Here is a 22,524-nt window from a genome sequence, read left to right as displayed (position 1 = left end):
GTCATATGACAGCGTGAGCCAGCAGCTGTGACTGGTGAGGAAAAGGTTACCACCAGACACAGGAGTCAGCTGACGAGTAATACTCTCATTAGCCTAGGTCTGCTGTTGCCAATAACAGTGAGAGCAGGCACCACTGATGGGAGAATTCATCGGCAGGCACCTGTGCTATGAATAAATTCATTAAAAAAATAATTGACATGTGGTGTCTTCTATTTTTGATGACCAGTGCAGGCAAAATTGACAGCTGCGGGCTGCAACCCTCAGCTGTCAGGAAGCATTATCATGGCAGGTTATCAAGCAAGGAGGGGTCCCACATCGTTCTTTTAAATTATTTAAATAAATATGTCGAAGCCTGTGACCGCAGTAACCTTTTTACCTTAGGACACAGCTGCTGTCTCACACGATCCTCTGATAGATTGAATTGGCTGCGCTGTCAAACAAATGGTAGCATGGCAAACAATGGATGATCAGGCTCTCAATTCATCTGAATGGGTCCGGGAACAGGTTTTGGTATTGGCCTGGTACCTGAACCAAACTTTTTTAGATGTTTGGCCTAACACGCCGGGCCAGAATATCCATGGGTTCGCTCGGCACTATTAAATTACCTATACCAACTGCAGAGACTGCACAGTGCAATAGATTTGTTCTCCAGCAATGTAGAAAAGTTTCACAAACAAGATGCATGCAGGACTTGCCATCACCAAAACCATGACCAGAGCTTTCAGATGCTAATGAGACTCCTCCACCAACAGCACTTGCAGTATCACTTCTTATGCTCCTAAACTGTTTACAGAAGAAGCAGATTTGCTACTGAAACTTCTTTTGAATGGACTATTTATTGCTGATCCAAACATATTCCTCCTCTACTAACATCAGCTCCTCATTGTTACACTCCTACGTGGTGCATGTCATTCATGGACCCACTATGCCACAGAGCGGCCTGCCCCTGCACTCCCCTAATGCCCTAAATGGGTCCTTCCCCCAACCGCCATCAGGAACCTCATCCCTTGCTGTCATCTCACACTACCCTAATTAGTGCAGTGGCCGGAAAGGGCATTAACCTCACCAATGCAGATGGTACAACACAGGGGACAGTGACAAACATGAGACACCATCAGTCAGCTGATGCATCAGGTGACCATTTAACCCCTTAATCCCATATGACGTACTATCCCGTCCAGGTGACCTGGGACTTAATTCCCATGGACGGGATAGTACGTCATATGCGATCGGCCGCGCTCACGGGGGGAGCGCGGCCGATCGCGGCCGGGTGTCAGCTGCCTATCGCAGCTGACATCCGGCACTATGTGCCAGGAGCGGTCACGGACCGCTCCCGGCACATTAACCCCCGGCACACCGCGATCAAAGATGATCGCGGTGTGCCGGCGGTGCAGGGAAGCATCGCGCAGGGAGGGGGCTCCCTGCGGGCTTCCCTGAGACGATCGGTACACGGTGATGTGCTCACCGTGTACCGAGCGTCTTCTCCCTGCAGTCCCCGGATCCAAAATGGCCGCCGGGCTGCATCCGGGTCCTGCAGGGAGCACTTCCGGGTCAGGATCAGGCTGCAGCTGCAGCTCTAATCCTGCCCGGCTGTATGTCAGATCACCGATCTAACAGAGTGCTGTGCACACTGTCAGATCGGTGATCTGTGATGTCCCCCCCTGGGACAAAGTGAAAAAGTAAAAAAAAAAATTTCCACACTTGTAAAAAAAAATAAAAAAAAAATTCCTAAATAAAGCAGAAAAAAAAAATATTATTCCCATGAATACATTTCTTTACATAAAAAAAAAACAAAAAAAACAATAAAAGTACACATATTTAGTATCGCCGCGTCCGTAACGACCCGACCTATAAAACTGGCCCACTAGTTAACCCCTTCAGTGAACACCGTAAGAAAAAAAAAAAAAAAACGAGCCAAAAATCAACGCTTTATTATCATAACGCTGAACAAAAAGTGGAATAACACGCGATCAAAAAGACGGATATAAATAACCATGGTACCTCTGAAAACGTCATCTTGTCCCGCAAAAAAGGAGCCGCCATATAGCATCATAACCAAAAAAATAAAAAAGTTATAGTCCTGAGAATAAAGCGATGCCAAAATAATTATTTTTTCTATAAAATAGCTTTTATCGTATAAAAGCGCCAAAACATAAAAAAAATGATATAAATGAGGTATCGCTGTAATCGTACTGACCCGAAGAATAAAACTGCTTCATCAATTTTACCAAACGCGGAACGGTATAAACGCCTCCCCCAAAAGAAATTCATGAATAGCTGGTTTTTGGTCATTCTGCCTCACAAAAAATCGGAATAAAAAGCGATCAAAAACTGTCACATGTCCGAAAATGTAACCGATAAAAACGTCAACTCGTCCCGCAAAAAACAAGACCTCAAATGACTCTGTGGACCAAAATATGGAAAAATTATAGGTCTCAAAATGTGGAGACGCAAAAACTTTTTTGCTATAAAAAGCGTCTTTTAGTGTGTGACGGCTGCCAATCATAAAAATCCGATATAAAAAACTCGCTATAAAAGTAAATCAAACCCCCCTTCATCACCCCCTTAGTTAGGCTAGGTTCACATTGCGTTAATGGGTTAACGCTAACGGACAGCGTTGCACGGCGAAAATGTCACAATTAACGCCGTGCAACGGGTCCGTTAGCACAACCATTGACAGCAATGTGATTTTCGGGTGTAGCGCATCGCTAGAGCGTGCCATTTTCGGCTCGCGCTAGCAAGGTGCCGTTCTTTTGTGGCGCGCCTCAGACGCTGCTTGCAGCGTCCGCGGCGCGCCCGAGGTCCGATCCCCGATCTTCCAGAGCGGGGACGTTAACGCGACCACTAAACACGACACCTAAAAAGACATTGCGTTAGCGCAATCCGCTAGTGCTAAACGGATTTCCCTAATGCAATGTGAACCTAGCCTTAGGGAAAAATAATAAAATTAAAAAAAATGTATTTATTTCCATTTTCCCATTAGGGTTAGGGTTAGGGCTAGGGTTAGGGCTAGGGTTAGGGTTAGGGTTTGTATTACATTTACGGTTGGGATTAGGGTTGGGATTAGAATTAGGGGTGTGTCAGGGTTAGGTGTGTGGTTAGGGTTACAGTTGGGATTAGGGTTAGGGGTGCGTTTGGATTAGGGTTTCAGTTATAATTGGGGGTTTCCACTGTTTAGACACATCAGGGGCTCTCCAAACGCGACATGGCGTCCGATCTCAATTCCAGCCAATTCTGCATTGAAAAAGTAAAACAGTGCTCCTTCACTTCCGAGCTCTCCCGTGCGCCCAAACAGGGGTTTACCCCAACATATGGGGTATCATCGTACTCGAGACAAATTGGACAACAACTTTTTGGGTCCAAGTTCTCTTGTTATCCTTGGGAAAATAAAAATTTGGGGGGCTAAAAATCATTTTTGTGGGAAAAAAAAGGATTTTTTATTTTCACGGCTCTGCGTTGTAAACTGTAGTGAAACACTTGGGGGTTCAAAGTTTTCACAACACATCTAGATAAGTTCCATGGGAGGTCTAGTTTCAATATGGGGTCACTTGTGGGTGGTTTCTACTGTTTGGGTACATCAGGGGCTCTGCAAATGCAACGTGACGCCTGCAGACCAATCCATCTAAGTCTGCATTCCAAATGGCGCTCCTTCCCTTCCGAGCTCTGCCATGCGCCCAAACAGTGGTTCCCCCCCACATACGGGATATCAGCGTACTCAGGACAAATTGAACAACAACTTTTGGGGTCCAATTTATTCTGTTACCCTTGTAAAAATACAAAGCTGGGGGCTAAAAAATCATTTTTGTGAAAAAAAAAAAGAATTTTTATTTTCACGGCTCTGCGTTATAAACTGTAGTGAAACACTTAGGGGTTCAAAGTTCTCACAACACATCTAGATAAGTTCCTTGGGAGGTCTAGTTTCTAATATGGGGTCACTTGTGGGGGGTTTGTACTGTTTGGGTACATCAGGGGCTCTGCAAATGCAACGTGACTCCTGCAGACCAATCCATCTAAGTCTGCATTCCAAATGGCGCTCCTTCCCTTCCGAGCTCTGCCATGCGCCCAAACAGTGGTTCCCCCCCACATATGGGGTATCAGCGTACTCAGGACAAATTGGACAACAACTTTTGGGGTCCAATTTATTATGTTACCCTTGTGAAAATACAAAACTGGGGGCTAAAAAATAATTTTTGCGAAAAAAAAAAAAAAATTATTTTAACGGCTCTGCGTTATAAACTGTAGTGAAACATTTGGGGGTTCAAAGCTCTCAAAACACATCTAGATAAGTTCCTTATGGGGTCTAGTTTCCAAAATGGTGTCACTTGTGGGGGGTTTTAATGTTTAGGCACATCAGGGGCTCTCCAAACCAACATGGCGTCCCAACTTAATTCCAGTCAATTTTGCATTGAAAAGTCAAATGGCGCTCCTTCCCTTCCGAGCTCTGCTATGCACCCAAAAAGTGGTTTACCCCCACATATGGGGTATCGTCGCACTCAGGACAAATTGCACAACAACTTTTGTGGTCTAATTTCTTCTCTTACCCTTGGGAAAATAAAAAATTGGGGGCGAAAAGATCATTTTTGTGAAAAAATAAGATTTTTTATTTTTACGGCTCTGCATTATAAACTTCTGTGAAGCACTTGTTGGGTCAAAGTGCTCACCACACATCTAGATAAGTTCCTTAAGGGGTCTACTTTTCAAAATGGTGTCACTTGTGAGGGGTTCCAATGTTTAGGCACATCAGGGGCTCTCCAAACGCAACATGGCGTCCCATCTCAATTCCAGTCAATTTTGCATTGAAAAGTCAAATGGCGCTCCTTCCCTTCCGAGCTCTGCCATACGCCCAAACAATGGTTTACACCCATATATGGGGTATCAGCGTACTCAGGACAAATTGGCCAACAATTTTTGAGGTCCAATTTCTTCTCTTACTCTTGGGAAAATAAAAAATTGGGGGCGAAAAGATCATTTTTGTGAAAAAATATGATTTTTTATTTTTACGGCTCTGCATTATAAACTTCTGTGAAGCAATTGGTGGGTCAAAGTGGTCACCACACATCTAGATAAGTTCCTTAGGGTGTCTACTTTCCAAAATGGTGTCAATTGTGGGGGGGTTTCAATGTTTAGGCACATCAGTGGCTCTCCAAACGCAACATGGTGTCCCATCTCAATTCCTGTCAATTTTGCATTTAAAAGTCAAATGGCGCTCCTTCCCTTCCGAGCTCTGCCATGCGCCCAAACAGTGGTTTACTCCCACATATGGGCTATCAGCGTACTCAGTACAGATTGTACAACAATGTTTGGCATCCATTTTATCCTGTTACCCTTGGTAAAATAAAACAAATTGGAGCTGAAATAAATTTTGTGTGAAAAAAAGTTAAATATTCATTCTTATTTAAACATTCCAAAAATTCCTGTGAAACCCCTGAAGGGTTAATAAACTTCTTGAATGTGGTTTTGAGCACCTTGAGGGGTGCAGTTTTTAGAATGGTGTCACACTTGGGTACTTTCTATCATATAGACCCCTCAAAATGACATCAAATGAGATGTGGTCCCTAAAAAAAAATGGTGTTGTAAAAATGAGAAATTGCTGGTCAACTTTTAACCCTTATAACTCCCTAACAAAAAAAAATTTTGGTTCCAAAATTGTGCTGATGTAAAGTAGACATGTGGGAAATGTTACTTATTAAGTATTTTGCGTGAGATATCTCTGTGATTTAAGGGCATAAAAATTTAAAGTTGGAAAATTGCGAAACTTTCTAAATTTTCGCCAAATTTCCGTTTTTTTCACAAATAAACGCAAGTTATATCGAATAAATGTTACTACTAAAATGAAGTACAATATGTCACGAGAAAACAATGTCAGAATCGCCAAGATCCGTTGAAGCGTTCCAGAGTTATAACCTCATAAAGGGACAGTGGTCAGAATTGTAAAAATTGGCCCGGTCATTAAAGGGAACCTGTCACCCCGTTTTTTGAGATTGAGCTATAAATACTGTTAAATAGGGCCTGCGCTGTGTGTTCCTATAGTGTATGTAGTGTACCCCGATTCCCCATGTATGCTGAGAAATAACTTACCAAAGTCGCTGTTTTCGCCTGTCAATCAGGCTGGTCAGGTCGGGAGGGCGTGGTGACATCGGTGGTTCTTCCTCAGCTTTACGTTGGTGGCGTAGTGGCGTAGTGGTGAAGACACAGCGCGCGATCTGCGCTGTAATCCCTTGCATCGGTGGGGGCGGCCATCTTCCTGGGGCCGCGCGTGCGCAGATCGAGTGCTCTGCTGCACGGGGCTTCAGGAAAATGGCCGCGGGATGCCGCGCGTGCGCATTAGAGATCGCGGCGGCCATTTTCCCAAAGCCGAGTTTGCATCTCGGCTTTGGGAAAATGGCCGCCGCGATCTCTAATGCGCACGCGCGGCATCCCGCGGCCATTTTCCTGAAGCCCCGTGCAGCAGAGCACTCGATCTGCGCACGCGCGGCCCCAGGAAGATGGCCGCCCCCACCGATGCAAGGGATTACAGCGCAGATCGCGCGCTGTGTCTTCACCACTACGCCACTACGCCACCAACGTAAAGCTGAGGAAGAACCACCGATGTCACCACGCCCTCCCGACCTGACCAGCCTGATTGACAGGCGAAAACGGCGACTTTGGTAAGTTATTTCTCAGCATACATGGGGAATCGGGGTACACTACATACACTATAGGAACACACAGCGCAGGCCCTATTTAACAGTATTTATAGCTCAATCTCAAAAAACGGGGTGACAGGTTCCCTTTAACGTGCAAACCACCCTCGGGGCTTAAGGGGTTAAAGGATGGTGGGAGTGGTCACCACCCACATCAGCTGACCTAGCAACTCTGCAGTTGCAGTAGATTGCCAGCGAAGGAAAACTGACATTAACCCCCACTGGTCCTGAAAGGAAAAAAGCTACATTTAAAACAGAGTAGAACCAGAGCTGCCAGGAATCCAAAAATGGGTCATGACAGGATGGTTGGGGCCAGAGATGAGTGTATCGATTCACTGGACTACGGTCCAGCATCCAGGTCAGTAGTATCCGGCAGCTGGATGGGACGTCACAATTCTCTTAACGTCAGGTGCGACTTTTGATTAGCCAGGACTGGCGCATCGTTGTCTGTGTATTCTGCTCATCTTTATTTTGGACCTATTTTGGATGTATTTTTTTCAACTGTTCATTCGTTTACAGTGATAGCAGCCAGAACTTTCTAATTATTATTAGATGAGCGAACGTGCTCGCCACTACTCGGTACTAGCCCGAGTTTCTCTATGCTCGGTGTACCAAGTATTTTAGGGATTATTCTGCAGAAGCTCAAGTCTCCACCCTGCATTTTTGGCAGACTTTAGACACCCAATCAACCTACAGGGATTGTCTGCCAGGCACTGTAACACCGCCGCCATCTTTGTTGCTGTCTTGCAGTGATTGGCTGGCCGCACAGCATCATCAGGTCTATAAGTGATCTGGCGCTGCCATGCTCGCCGCTTTCTGCTCCGGACTTAGCGAGTATAGGGAGAGCTGCTGCTGAGATAGGGTCAGAATCGTTCTTTTAATAGTTAGTGTAGGTCTTCTAGTGTTCAGACCACAACTCCTGAGAAAATCCAACAGTCCATTTTAGGGCTAATTCGGGGGTAGAGATTGCAGCGCTAGGTAGCCAGGGGAGTCTGTCAGACTTAATGAGCTACACTTGTCACACTGTCAGTCTTAGGGTACCGTCACACAGTGCAATTTTCATCGCTACGACGGTACGATCCGTGACGCTCCAGCGTCGTAACAATATCGCTCCAGCGTCGTAGACTGCTGTCACACTTTGCAATCTACGACGCTGGAGCGATAATTTCATGACGTATGTGCGATGTAGAAGCCGTTGGTTACTATGTGCACATCGTATACGATATATGTTACACCATGCAATCATGCCGCCACAGCGGGACACTAGACGACGAAAGAAAGTTTCAAACGATCTGCTACGACGTACGATTCTCAGCGGGGTCCCTGATCGCAGGAGCGTGTCAGACATTGCGATATCGCTCGAACGTCACAGATATATCGCTCGAACGTCACGAATCGTGCCGTCGTAGCGATCAAAATTTCACTGTGTGACGGTACCCTTAATGTGCTGTAACTACTCCACTGTCTGCCATTATCAGAAAATTACCGCCACATGTATGCAGTCCTTGAGCAGCCGATCGAGGGTGCATACTGCTGTGCGAGATGTGAGCACGTTGTGCATTTGGAAACCCAGATTCTGACTCTAAATGTGCAGCTGGCAACACTGAGATCCATAGACAACATGGAGAGGAGTCTTCTGCTCACGGAGCAGACGCTCAATGGGACAGATGAGGGGGGGGATGGTGGGATGGAGCTGCAGGACAATGAAGTAGCAAGCTGGGTGACAGTTAGGAAGCGGGGTAGAGGGAAGAGTGCCAGGGAGGCTAGTCCTGATCTGGAACACCCCAATAAGTTTGCTAAGTTGGCAGATGAGGGGGGTGCCAGTACAGGGGTAGCACTGCTGCAGCCAGGCATGTCCTCTGAAAGCCGGAGGAGTGACTGCTCCAGTAAGGAGGGAAATAGGAGAGCAGGGCAGGCCAGACAGGTGCTGGTAGTGGGCGACTCAATTATTAGGGGAACAGATAGGGCAATCTGTCACAAAGACAGGGATCGTCGAACGGTGTGCTGCCTACCTGGCGCTCGAGTCCGACACATCGCTGATCGGGTGGACAGATTATTGGGAGGGGCTGGTGAGGACCCAGCGGTCATGGTGCACATTGGCACTAATGACAAAGTTAGAGGTAGGTGGAAGGTCCTTAAAGATGATTTCAGGGAATTAGGCTGCAAGCTGAAAGCAAGGACCTCCAACGTGGTATTTTCCGAAATACTGCCGGTACCACGTGCCACGCCAGAGAGGCAACGGGAGATTAGGGAGGTTAATAAGTGGCTCAAGAATTGGTGTAGGAAAGAGGGGTTTGGGTTCCTGCAGAACTGGGCCGACTTCTCAGTTGGCTACAGGCTCTACGCTAGGGACGGGCTGCACCTCAATGGGGAGGGTGCAGCTGTGCTGGGGGAGAGAATGGCTAGAAGGTTGGAGGAGTGTTTAAACTAGGAATTGGGGGGGAGGGTATTCATTTTATAGGAGGGGAAGATAGTGCAGACAGAGTCCTGGGCACAAATAAGGAAGTTGGGGGTGGCGGTGGCATGGGGGGTGGGTTCAGAACAGTTAATAATTTAAGAAATAGAAGTACAGAGAGGAACATAAAGTGCATGTATACTAATGCCAGAAGCCTCGCCAACAAAATGGACGAATTAGAACTAATGTTGTTGGAGCATAATTATGACATGGTGGGGATATCTGAAACGTGGCTGGATGAGAGCCATGACTGGGCTGTTAACTTGCAGGGCTATAGCCTGTTCAGAAATGACCGTACAGATAAGCGAGGGGGAGGGGTGTGTCTATATGTAAAATCATCCTTAACATAGTAACATAGTAACATAGTAACATAGTTAGTAAGGCCGAAAAAAGACATTTGTCCATCCAGTTCAGCCTATATTCCATCATAATAAATACCCAGATCTACGTCCTTCTACAGAACCTAATAATTGTATGATACAATATTGTTCTGCTCCAGGAAGACATCCAGGCCTCTCTTGAACCCCTCGACTGAGTTCGCCATCACCACCTCCTCAGGCAAGCAATTCCAGATTCTCACTGCCCTAACAGTAAAGAATCCTCTTCTATGTTGGTGGAAAAACCTTCTCTCCTCCAGACGCAAAGAATGCCCCCTTGTGCCCGTCACCTTCCTTGGTATAAACAGATCCTCAGCGAGATATTTGTATTGTCCCCTTATATACTTATACATGGTTATTAGATCGCCCCTCAGTCGTCTTTTTTCTAGACTAAATAATCCTAATTTCGCTAATCTATCTGGGTATTGTAGTTCTCCCATCCCCTTTATTAATTTTGTTGCCCTCCTTTGTACTCTCTCTAGTTCCATTATATCCTTCCTGAGCACCGGTGCCCAAAACTGGACACAGTACTCCATGTGCGGTCTAACTAGGGATTTGTACAGAGGCAGTATAATGCTCTCATCATGTGTATCCAGACCTCTTTTAATGCACCCCATGATCCTGTTTGCCTTGGCAGCTGCTGCCTGGCACTGGCTGCTCCAGGTAAGTTTATCATTAACTAGGATCCCCAAGTCCTTCTCCCTGTCAGATTTACCCAGTGGTTTCCCATTCAGTGTGTAATGGTGACATTGATTCCTTCTTCCCATGTGTATAACCTTACATTTATCATTGTTAAACCTCATCTGCCACCTTTCAGCCCAAGTTTCCAACTTATCCAGATCCATCTGTAGCAGAATACTATCTTCTATTGTATTAACTGCTTTACATAGTTTTGTATCATCTGCAAATATCGATATTTTACTGTGTAAACCTTCTACCAGATCATTAATGAATATGTTGAAGAGAACAGGTCCCAATACTGACCCCTGCGGTACCCCACTGGTCACAGCGACCCAGTTAGAGACTATACCATTTATAACCACCCTCTGCTTTCTATCACTAAGCCAGTTACTAACCCATTTACACACATTTTCCCCCAGACCAAGCATTCTCATTTTGTGTACCAACCTCTTGTGCGGCACGGTATCAAACGCTTTGGAAAAATCGAGATATACCACGTCCAATGACTCACCGTGGTCCAGTCTATAGCTTACCTCTTCATAAAAACTGATTAGATTGGTTTGACAGGAGCGATTTCTCATAAACCCATGCTGATATGGAGTTAAACAGTTATTCTCATTGAGATAATCCAGAATAACATCCCTCAGAAACCCTTCAAATATTTTACCAACAATAGAGGTTAGACTTACTGGCCTATAATTTCCAGGTTCACTTTTAGAGCCCTTTTTGAATATTGGCACCACATTTGCTATGCGCCAGTCCTGCGGAACAGACCCTGTCGCTATAGAGTCACTAAAAATAAGAAATAATGGTTTATCTATTACATTACTTAGTTCTCTTAGTACTCGTGGGTGTATGCCATCCGGACCCGGAGATTTATCTATTTTAATCTTATTTAGCCGGTTTCGCACCTCTTCTTGGGTTAGATTGGTGACCCTTAATATAGGGTTTTCATTGTTTCTTGGGATTTCACCTAGCATTTCATTTTCCACCGTGAATACCGTGGAGAAGAAGGTGTTTAATATGTTAGCTTTTTCCTCGTCATCTACAACCATTCTTTCCTCACTATTTTTTAAGGGGCCTACATTTTCAGTTTTTATTCTTTTACTATTGATATAGTTGAAGAACAGTTTGGGATTAGTTTTACTCTCCTTAGCAATGTGCTTCTCTGTTTCCTTTTTGGCAGCTTTAATTAGTTTTTTAGATAAAGTATTTTTCTCCCTATAGTTTTTTAGAGCTTCAATGGTGCCATCCTGCTTTAGTAGTGCAAATGCTTTCTTTTTACTGTTAATTGCCTGTCTTACTTCTTTGTTTAGCCACATTGGGTTTTTCCTATTTCTAGTCCTTTTATTCCCACAAGGTATAAACCGCTTACACTGCCTATTTAGGATGTTCTTAAACATTTCCCATTTATTATCTGTATTCTCATTTCTGAGGATATTGTCCCAGTCTACCAGATTAAGGGCATCTCTAAGCTGTTCAAACTTTGCCTTCATAAAGTTCAATGTTTTTGTGACTCCCTGACAAGTCCCCCTAGTGAAAGACAGGTGAAACTGCACAATATTGTGGTCGCTATTTCCTAAATGCCCAACCACCTGCAGATTTGTTATTCTGTCAGGTCTATTAGATAGTATTAGGTCTAAAAGTGCTGCTCCTCTGGTTGGATTCTGCACCAATTGTGAAAGATAATTTTTCTTGGTTATTAGCAGAAACCTGTTGCCTTTATTGGTTTCACAGGTTTCTGTTTCCCAGTTAATATCCGGGTAGTTAAAGTCCCCCATAACCAGGACCTCATTATGGGTTGCAGCTTCATCTATCTGCTTTAGAAGTAGACTTTCCATGCTTTCTGTTATATTTGGGGGTTTGTAACAGACCCCAATGAGAATTTTGTTACCATTTTTCCCTCCATGAATTTCAACCCATATGGACTCGACATCCTCATTCCCTTCGCTAATATCCTCCCTTAAAGTGGACTTTAGACAAGATTTTACATAGAGACAAACCCCTCCTCCTCTCCGATTTTTACGACCCAAAAATTTTAAAACCCATCCTGCGCGATAATATAGGTGAATTTAATGAAAATGTAGAATCCCTGTGGGTGGAGATAAGGGGAGGGGGAAAAAATAATAAATTACTGATAGGGGTTTGTTATAAATCTCCAAAAATAATGGAAGCAATGGAGAATATCCTCGTAAAGCAAATAGATGAAGCTGCGACTCAAGGAGAAGTCATTATTATGGGGGACTTCAACTACCCTGAAATAGATTGGGGAACAGAAACCTGCAGTTCCAGCAAAGGTAATCGGTTTTTGACAATTATGAGAGACAATTACCTTTCACAACTGGTTCAGGACCCAACAAGAAGGGGGGCACTGCTAGACCTAATATTAACCAACAGGCCAGACCGCATATCAAATATAAGGGTTGGGGGTTACTTGGGAAATAGCGATCACAAAATAATAAGTTTTCATGTATCCTTTAAAAAGATGTGTAGTAGAGGGGTTACAAGGACACTAAACTTCAGGAGGGCAAATTTCCAACGGATGAGAGAGGATCTTGGTGCAATTAACTGGGACGATATCCTGAGACACAAAAATACACAGAGAAAATGGGAGACGTTTATTAGCATCCTGGATAGGACCTGTGCACAGTATATACCGTATGGGAATAAACATATTAGAAATAGGAGGAAACCAATATGGCTAAATAGAGCTGTAAGGGGCGCAATAAGGGACAAAAAGAAAGCATTTAGAGAATTAAAGGAAGTAGGTAGTGAGGAGGCATTAAATAAATACAGAAAATTAAATAAATTCTGTAAAAAGCAAATCAAGGCAGCAAAGATTGAGACAGAGAGACTCATTGCCAGAGAGAGTAAAAATAATCCTAAAATATTCTTTAACTACATAAATAGTAAGAAACTAAAAAATGATAGTGTTGGCCCCCTTAAAAATAGTCTGGGTGAGATGGTGGATGAGGATGAGGAAAAAGCCAATATGCTAAATGACTTTTTTTCATCAGTATTTACACAAGAAAATCCCATGGCAGACAAAATGTCTAGTGATAAAAATTCCCAATTAAATGTCACCTGCTTAACCCAGCAGGAAGTGCGGCGGCGTCTAAAAATCACTAAAATTGACAAATCTCCGGGCCCGGATGGGATACACCCTCGAGTACTGCAGGAATTAAGTACAGTCATTGATAGACCATTATTTTTAATCTTTAAAGACTCCATAATAACAGGGTCTGTGCCACAGGACTGGCGTATAGCAAATGTGGTGCCAATATTCAAAAAGGGGACAAAAACTGAACTCGGAAACTATAGGCCAGTAAGCTTAACCTCTACTGTGGGTAAAATCCTGGAGGGCATTCTAAGGGACGCTATACTGGAGTATCTGAAGAGGAATAACCTCATGACCCAGTATCAGCACGGGTTTACTAGGGACCGTTCATGTCAGACTAATTTGATCAGTTTCTATGAAGAGGTAAGTTCCGGATTGGACCAAGGGAACCCAGTGGATGTAGTGTATATGGACTTTTCAAAAGCTTTTGATACGGTGCCACACAAAAGGTTGATACATAAAATGAGAATAATGGGGATAGGGGAAAATATGTGCAAGTGGGTTGAGAGCTGGCTCAGGGATAGGAAACAAAGGGTGGTTATTAATGGAGCACACTCGGACTGGGTAGCGGTTAGCAGTGGGGTACCACAGGGGTCAGTATTGGGCCCTCTTCTTTTTAACATATTTATTAATGACCTTGTAGGGGGCATTCAGAGTAGAATTTCAATATTTGCAGATGACACTAAACTCTGCAGGGTAATCAATACAGAGGAGGACAATTTTATATTACAGGATGATTTATGTAAACTAGAAGCTTGGGCTGATAAATGGCAAATGAGCTTTAATGGGGATAAATGTAAGGTCATGCACTTGGGTAGAAGTAATAAGATGTATAATTATGTGCTTAATTCTAAAACTCTGGGCAAAACCGTCAATGAAAAAGACCTGGGTGTATGGGTGGATGACAAACTTAAATTCAGTGGCCAGTGTCAGGCAGCTGCAACAAAGGCAAATAAAATAATGGGATGCATTAAAAGAGGCATAGATGCTCATGAGGAGAATATAATTTTACCTCTATACAAGTCACTAGTTCGACCACACTTAGAATACTGTGCACAGTTCTGGTCTCCGGTGTATAAGAAAGACATAGCTGAACTGGAGCGGGTGCAGAGAAGAGCGACCAAGGTTATTAGAGGACTGGGGGGTCTGCAATACCAAGATAGGTTATTACACTTGGGGCTATTTAGTTTGGAAAAACGAAGACTAAGGGGTGATCTCATTTTAATGTATAAATATATGAGGGGACAGTACAAAGACCTTTCTGATGATCTTTTTAATCATAGACCTGAAACAGGGACAAGGGGGCATCCTCTGCGGTTGGAGGAAAAAAGGTTTAAGCATAATAACAGACACGGATTCTTTACTGTAAGAGCAGTGAGACTATGGAACTCTCTGCCGTGTGATGTTGTAATGAGTGATTCATTACTTAAATTTAAGAGGGGACTGGATACCTTTCTGGAAAAGTATAATGTTACAGGGTATATACACTAGATTCCTTGATAGGGCGTTGATCCAGGGAACTAGTCTGATTGCCGTATGTGGAGTCGGGAAGGAATTTTTTTCCCCAATGTGGAGCTTACTCTTTGCACATGGGTTTTTTTTGCCTTCCTCTGGATCAACATGTTAGGGCATGTTAGGTTAGGCTATGGGTTGAACTAGATGGACATATAGTCTTCCTTCAACCTTAATAACTATGTAACTATGTAACAACGTCTGCCTTTTTGAAGCATATTCTTCAGCATGGCTGATCCCTGTCCATTATTTTTGCTTACACTCTGTATATCTACTCATTGTCCCCCAACCATGCTAACGTTTCTCAATACTGTGCTCCCATTTATTGATGCATTATTTCCATATCAATTCTGTGCCCCTTCTTCACACTCTGCCCTCATACTGCCTTCTGCACTGTACCTCACACTATCCCGCTACACAATATTATGGTCATCCTAGTTGCCCATACAGTATGATATCCAGAACAGATCCTAATACACACTATGATGTCCACCACAGCCCCCCTTTATATAGTAAGGTCACCACCACAGCCCCTTTTATACATTATACTATCCACCACAGCCCCTCAATATACAGTATGATTTCCACCACAGCCTCCTTTTCAATATGGTCACCACAGCCATCTATACAATATAAACACACCACAGCGCACTATACAGACTGGTCAAATAAACTTCAAATATAAGTTATTCAACTGTCCCCAATACAGTATGGTCCCCGAAGACCCCAGTATATCCCCTACAGCCCCCTATACAGTATGGTCATCACAGCCCCCTTTATAGTATAATGTCTCCACATACCCCGGTATTCTGTCCCCCACAGTCTCGTATACAGTACGATGCAAACTGCAGCCCCTATATAGTGTGATGTCCCCGCAGCTCAGGTATAATGTTCCCCCCAAAACCCCAAATAATCTTTATAATGCCCCTAAAATAATCTAATGTCCCCACAGCCAGCCTCCAGTATAATGTTTCACACAGCCAGAACCCATAGCAATGTCCTCCACAATCAGCTCCCAGTATAATGTCCCCCAGAGTCAGCCACCACTACAATGTCCCACACAGCCAACCCCCAGTATAATATCGACCCACAGCTAACCCTCAGTATAATGTCACCCCTCAGCCAGCCCCCAGTATAATGTTATCCCTTAGCCAGCTGTTATGATCTGGTGGCCTTGGAGCAGCATGAGACGTACTCTGGAGAAGGTGGCACCTGTACTGACCGCAAACCCTGAACTTAGCAGCGCAACTAGAAGTAGACGTGGGGGGTACCTAACGCTCCCTAGACCCCTAGACACAGCCTAAGAATTAACTACCCCTAAAGACAGAAACAGGAAACCTATCTTGCCTTAGAGAAAATCCCCAAAGGATAGACAGCCCCCCACAAATATTTACTGTGAGAGGAGAGGGAAATAACATACACAGACATGAAATCAGGATTTAGCATAGGAGGCCATACTAGCTAAAAAGAAAGGATAGAACAGAGTACTATGCGGTCAGTATTAAAACACTAGAAAATATCCACCACAGAAAATACAAAACACCACATCTGACTAAAGACATGGAGGGTATATCTGCATCTCCAGAGACACAGCTAGGCTGCAAAAAATCCTTCACAACAAAGCTGGACAAGACAAAACATGAAAAATGCACAGAACTATAAGGTCCACAGCAGGTGGACAGCAAAAACAAAGCCAGGACTTATCTTTGAAGAAAAGCACAGCGAACAGGAGAGACCAGAAGGGATGTGAATCCTCCAAAAACAATGGACAACTGGCACTGACCAAAGGAACAAGCAAGGCTATATAGCCCAGCCCAAATTGGAAAAAATAGATACACCTGATAAATTCTGCGATCCAACTACCGCAGCATTACCACTCATAAGCACCGGAGGGAGCCCAAGAGCAGAATTCACAACAGTACCCCCCCCTTGAGGAGGGGTCACCGAACCCTCACCAGAGCCCCCAGGCCGATCAGGATGAGCCAAATGAAAGGCACGAACCAAATCGTCAGCATGAACATCGGAGGCAACAACCCAAGAATTATCCTCCTGGCCATAACCCTTCCATTTGACCAGATACTGAAGCTTCCGCCTCGAAAAACGAGAATCCAAAATCTTCTCAACCACATACTCCAACTCCCCATCAATCTACACTGGGGCCGGAGGTCTCAACAGAGGGAACAACGGGCACCACATACTTCCGCAACAAAGATCTATGGAACACATTTTGGATGGAAAAAGAGGCTGGAAGGGCCAAATGAAAAGACACTGGATTGATAATCTCAGAAATCCTATAAGGACCAATAAACCGAGGCTTGAATTTAGGGGAAGAAACCTTCATAGGAGCATGACGCGAAGACAACCAGACCAAATCCCCAACCCGAAGCCGGGAATCAACACACCGACGACGGTTAGCAAAACGCTGAGCCTCCTCCTGAGACAACACCAAATTGTCCACCACATGAGCCCAAATCCGCTGCAGCCTGTCAACCACAGAATACACACCAGGACAATCAGAAGGCTCAACCTGCCCTGAAGAAAAACGAGGATGAAAACCAAAATTACAAAAAAAGACGAAACCAAGGTAGCAGAACTAGCCCGATTATTAAGGGCAAACTCGGCCAATGGCAAGAAAGCCACCCAATCATCCTGATCAGCAGACACAAAGCATCTCAAATAAGTTTCCAAAGTCTGATTAGTTCGCTCGGTCTGGCCATTTGTCTGAGGATGAAATGCGGAAGAAAAAGACAAATCAATGCCCAGCCTAGCACAAACGGCCCGCCAAAACCTAGAAACAAACTGGGAACCTCTATCGGACACAATATTCTCCGGAATGCCATGCAAACGAACCACATGCTGAAAAAACAACGGAACCAAATCAGAAGAGGAAGGCAATTTAGGCAAAGGTACCAAATGAACCATCTTAGAAAACTGGTCACAAACCACCCAGATAACCGACATCCTCTGTGAAACCGGAAGATCTGAAATAAAATCCATGGAAATATGCGTCCAAGGTCTCTCAGGGACTGGCAAAGGCAGAAGCAACCCACTAGCGCGGAAACAGCAAGGCTTAGCCCACACGCAAATCCCACAGGGCTGCACAATAGAACGCACATCCCGCGACAAAGAAGGCCACCAAAAGGACCTACCAACCAAATCTCTGGTACCAAAAATCCCAGGATGGCCAGCCAACACAGAACAATGAACCTCAGAAATCACTTTACTAGTCCATCTATCAGGAACAAACAGTTTCCCCTCTGGACAGCGGTCAGGTTTATCAGCCTGAAATTCCTGAAGAACCCGTCGTAAATCAGGGGAGAAGGCAGAAAGAACCACCCCTTCCTTCAGAATGCCGACCGGCTCAAGAACCCCAGGGGAATCAGGAAAAAAACTCCTAGAGAGGGCATCCGCCTTAACATTCTTAGTACCAGGAATGTATGAGACCACAAAATCAAGACAGGAGAAAAACAGGGACCATCGAGCCTGTCTAGGATTCAGCCGTTTGGCAGACTCAAGGTAAATCAGATTCTTATGATCGGTAAGGACCACAATACGGTGCTTGGCCCCCTCAAGCCAATGTCGCCACTCCTCAAATGCCCACTTCTTAGCCAACAACTCCCGATTGCCGACATCATAATTGCGTTCCGCAGGCGAAAACTTCCGAGAAAAGAAGGCACACGGTCTCATCAAGGAACCATCAGAATTCCTCTGAGACAAAACGGCCCCTGCCCCAATCTCAGACGCGTCAACCTCAACCTGAAATAGAAGAGAAACATCCGGCTGACGCAACACAGGGGCAGAAGTAATTCGGCGTTTAAGCTCCTGAAAGGCAGAAACAGCCGCAGAGCACCAATTTGTCACATCAGCGCCTTTCTTCGTCAAATCGGTCAGAGGTTTAACCACATTGGAGAAGTTGGCATTGAAACGACGATAAAAATTAGCAAAGCCCTAGAATTTCTGAAGGCTCTTCACAGATGTGGGCTGAATCCAATCATGAATGGCTTGAACCTTAACCGGATCCATTTCTATAGATGTGGGAGAAAAAATGAAGCCCAAAAAAGAAACCTTCTGCACTCCAAAGAGGCACTTTGACCCCTTCACAAATAAAGCATTATTACGGAGGATCTGAAATACCATCCTGAGCTGTTTCACATGAGACTCCCAATCATCGGAAAAAATCAAAATATCATCCAAATATACAACCATGAATTTATCAAGATAACTCCGAAAGATATCATGCATGAAGGATTGGAACACAGATGGGGCATTAGAGAGTCCGAATGGCATCACAAGGTATTCAAAATGGCTTTCGGGCATATTAAATGCAGTTTTCCATTCGTCACCCTGCTTAATACGAATAAGATTATATGCCCCTCAAAGGCCAATCTTAGTAAACCAGCTAGCCCCCTTAATCCTAGCAAACAAATCAGTAAGCAAAGGCAGAGGGTATTGAAATTTGACCGTGATCTTATTCAAGAGGCTCACTTGTTTTCCCTTCCTTTGAGGTCCATGTGGTCAGACTCTACATCCCCTTCTCCATGCGAGTGGCGGTGGTGTATCGTCCTCCCGGCCCCTCTCATCAGTTCCTTGATCACTTTGCCACCTGGCTTCCACACTTTCTCTCCTGTGACACCCCCACCCTTATCATGGGTGATTTCAACATCCCCATTGCCTCTCCCCTCTCCCCATCTGCTTCTCACCTTTTATCGCTATCCTCCTCTTTCGGCCTCTTGCAGCATACTAACTCTCCAACACATGAAGATGGAAACTCCTTTGACTTGGTCTTCTCCCGGCTCTGCTCAGTGGATGATTTCACAAACTCCCCTCTCCCGCTCTCTGACCACAACCTTCTTTCATTCTCTATCAAGAACTGCCATCCCGCTCGGGTCACCCCCACTTTCCACACTTATAGAAACATACAGGCCATTAACACCCAAAAACTTATGAAGAACTTGCAGTCCTCATTGGCCCCAATCTTCTCCATCTCATGTCCTGATTCTGCTCTGAAGCATTACAATGAAACCCTGCAAAGTGCTCTGGATGAAGCTGCTCCTCCTATACATAAAACAACTCGGCACTGACGGCAACAACCGTGGCACATGCTGCAAACACGTTTCCTGCAGCGGTGCTCCAGGTGCGCAGAACGTCTGTGGAGAAAATCTAATCCACCCGAAGATTTCATCCATTATAAGTTCATGCTAAAGACATACAATTCTGCCCTTCACCTCTCCAAACAAACCTACTTCAACACCCTCATCACCTCCCTGTCCAATAACCCTAAACGTCTCTTTGACACGTTCCAGTCCCTACTCAACCCAAGAGAGCAGGCCCCAACCACGGATCTCCGTGCTGACGATCTGGCCAATTACTTCAAAGAAAGAATTGACCACATTCGACAGGAAATCATCTCCCAATCTCTTCATACCATGCACTGTCCTCCCTCCCCCACTGCATCTAGTTCACTCTCTGACTTTGAAGCAGTTACAGAAGAAGAAGTAAGCAGGCTCCTTGCATCTTCTCGCCCGACCACTTGCACCAGTGACCCCATTCCGTCACATCTCCTCCAGTCATTTTTCCCGGCTGTCACCTCTCACCTAACAAAAATATTCAACCTTTCCCTCACTTCCGGTATTTTTCCCTCCTCATTTAAGCATGCCATCATACATCCATTACTTAAAAAACCATCCCTCGATCAAAACTGTGCCGCTAATTATAGACCTGTCTCTAATCTTCCCTTCATCTCTAAACTCCTCGAACGCCTGGTCCACTCCCGTCTTACCCGCTATCTCTCAGATAACTCTCTTCTCGACCCTCTTCAATCTGGCTTCCGCTCTTTACACTCTACTGAAACTGCCCTCACTAAAGTCTCTAATGACCTACTAACAGCTAAATCTAATGGTCACTACTCCATGCTAATTCTCTTGGATCTCTCTGCAGCATTCGATACTGTGGATCATCAGCTCCTCCTCACTATGCTCCGCTCCATCGGCCTCAAGGACACCGTTCTCTCCTGGTTCTCCTCCTATCTCTCTGACCGATCCTTCACTGTATGTTTTGCTGGTTCCTCCTCCTCTCACCTTCCCCTTACTGTTGGGGTTCCTCAAGGATCAGTCCTAGGCCCCCTCCTCTTCTCGTTGTATACTGCCCCTATTGGACAAACAATCAGTAGATTTGGTTTCCAGTACCATCTCTATGCTGACGACACCCAATTATACACTTCTTCTCCTGATATCACACCGACCTTTTTAGAAAACACCAGTGATTGTCTTACCGCTGTCTCTAACATCATGTCCTCCCTCTATCTGAAACTTAACCTGTCAAAAACTGAACTCCTCGTGTTCTCTCCCTCCACTAACCTACCTTTGCCTGACATTGCCATCTCCGTGTGCGGTTCCACCATTACTCCAAAGCAACATGCCCGCTGCCTTGGGGTCATCCTTGATTCTGACCTTTCATTCACCCCCCACATCCGATCACTGGCTCGCTCTTCTTACCTGCATCTCAAAAACATTTCTAGAATTCGCCCTTTTCTTACTTTCGACTCTGCAAAAACTCTTACTGTTTCACTTATTCATTCTCGTCTGGACTATTGTAACTCTCTACTAATCGGCCTCCCTCTTACCAAACTTTCCCCGCTCCAATCTGTCCTGAATGCTGCTGCCAGGATCATATTCCTCACCAACCGTTACACCGATGCCTCTACCTTGTGCCTGTCATTACACTGGCTACCCATCCACTCCAGAATCCAGTACAAAACTACTACCCTCATCCACAAAGCACTCCATGGCTCAGCACCACCCTACATCTCCTCCCTGGTATCAGTCTACCACCCTACCCGTGCCCTCCGCTCCGCTAATGACCTCAGGTTAGCATCCTCAATAATCAGAACCTCCCACTCCCGTCTCCAAGACTTTACACGTGCTGCGCCGATTCTTTGGAATGCACTACCTAGGTTAATACGATTAATCCCCACAGTTTTAAGCGTACCCTAAAAACTCATTTGTTCAGACTGGCCTACCGCCTCAATGCATTAACCTAACGATCCCTGTGTGGCCTATTTATAAAAAAAAAAAAAAAAAACACAATCAGGTTCCTCGCATCATGTTCACATTCACTTTATGCAGTTGCTAGCCCTCTGTGTCTGTACTGCTACATACTTAGGCAGTTAACTGGTTCATGCAGCTTTACATGAACACCCGAGCCTTACACTATGGCCGGTCCGAATAACTAAAGCAATTGTTACCATCCACCTCTCGTGTCTCCCCTTTTCCTCATAGTTTGTAAGCTTGCGAGCAGGGTCCTCATTCCTCCTGGTATCTGTTTTGAACTGTATTTCTGTTATGCTGTAATGTCTATTGTCTGTACAAGTCCCCTCTATAATTTGTAAAGCGCTGCGGAATATGTTGGCGCTATATAAATAAAAATTATTATTATTATATTATAAAGAGGCGATAATCAATACAGGGTCTCAAGGAGCCATCCTTGTTGGCAACAAAAAAAAACCTGCGCCCAATGGTGAAGAAGATGGCCGAATATGCCCCTTCTTCAAAGACTCCTTAATATAGCTCCGCATGGCGGCATGTTCTGGCACCGACAGGTTGAAAAGTCGGCCCTTAGGGAACTTACAACCTGGAATCAAGTCAATAGCACAATCACAGTCCCTATGCGGTGGAAGGGAACTGGATTTGGGCTCATCGA

Source organism: Ranitomeya imitator, chromosome 2 (assembly GCF_032444005.1).
Source record: "Ranitomeya imitator isolate aRanImi1 chromosome 2, aRanImi1.pri, whole genome shotgun sequence".
Lineage (NCBI taxonomy): Eukaryota > Metazoa > Chordata > Amphibia > Anura > Dendrobatidae > Ranitomeya > Ranitomeya imitator.
Note: the sequence above shows the minus strand (reverse complement) of the source record.